Source organism: Priapulus caudatus, unplaced genomic scaffold (genome assembly GCF_000485595.1).
Source record: "Priapulus caudatus unplaced genomic scaffold, Priapulus_caudatus-5.0.1 Scaffold1377, whole genome shotgun sequence".
Lineage (NCBI taxonomy): Eukaryota > Metazoa > Priapulida > Priapulimorpha > Priapulimorphida > Priapulidae > Priapulus > Priapulus caudatus.
In genome coordinates this window covers 19,846-20,095 of record NW_014578438.1, presented here as the reverse complement: position 1 = coordinate 20,095, position 250 = coordinate 19,846, and positions in this window count along the sequence as shown.

Below are 250 nucleotides of genomic sequence, written 5' to 3'. Positions count from 1 at the left end.
GTTTTCTGCGCGAGCAAAGGGGGGGGGTCCGGACTCCCTGGACTAATCCTGTACACGCCCCTGCCGAGCAAATTGCCAACATTGAAAAACGAACCCCCCCCCCAATATAAAGCTGCATGGCTACGGGCCTGTATATGTGGGTACATATATGATATCAAGGATGAACCGTACATACATATATCAACACGATATATATTGTAGCAACACTGATGTCATTCCGGGACCGCATTTAGCACCAGCCCACACACAG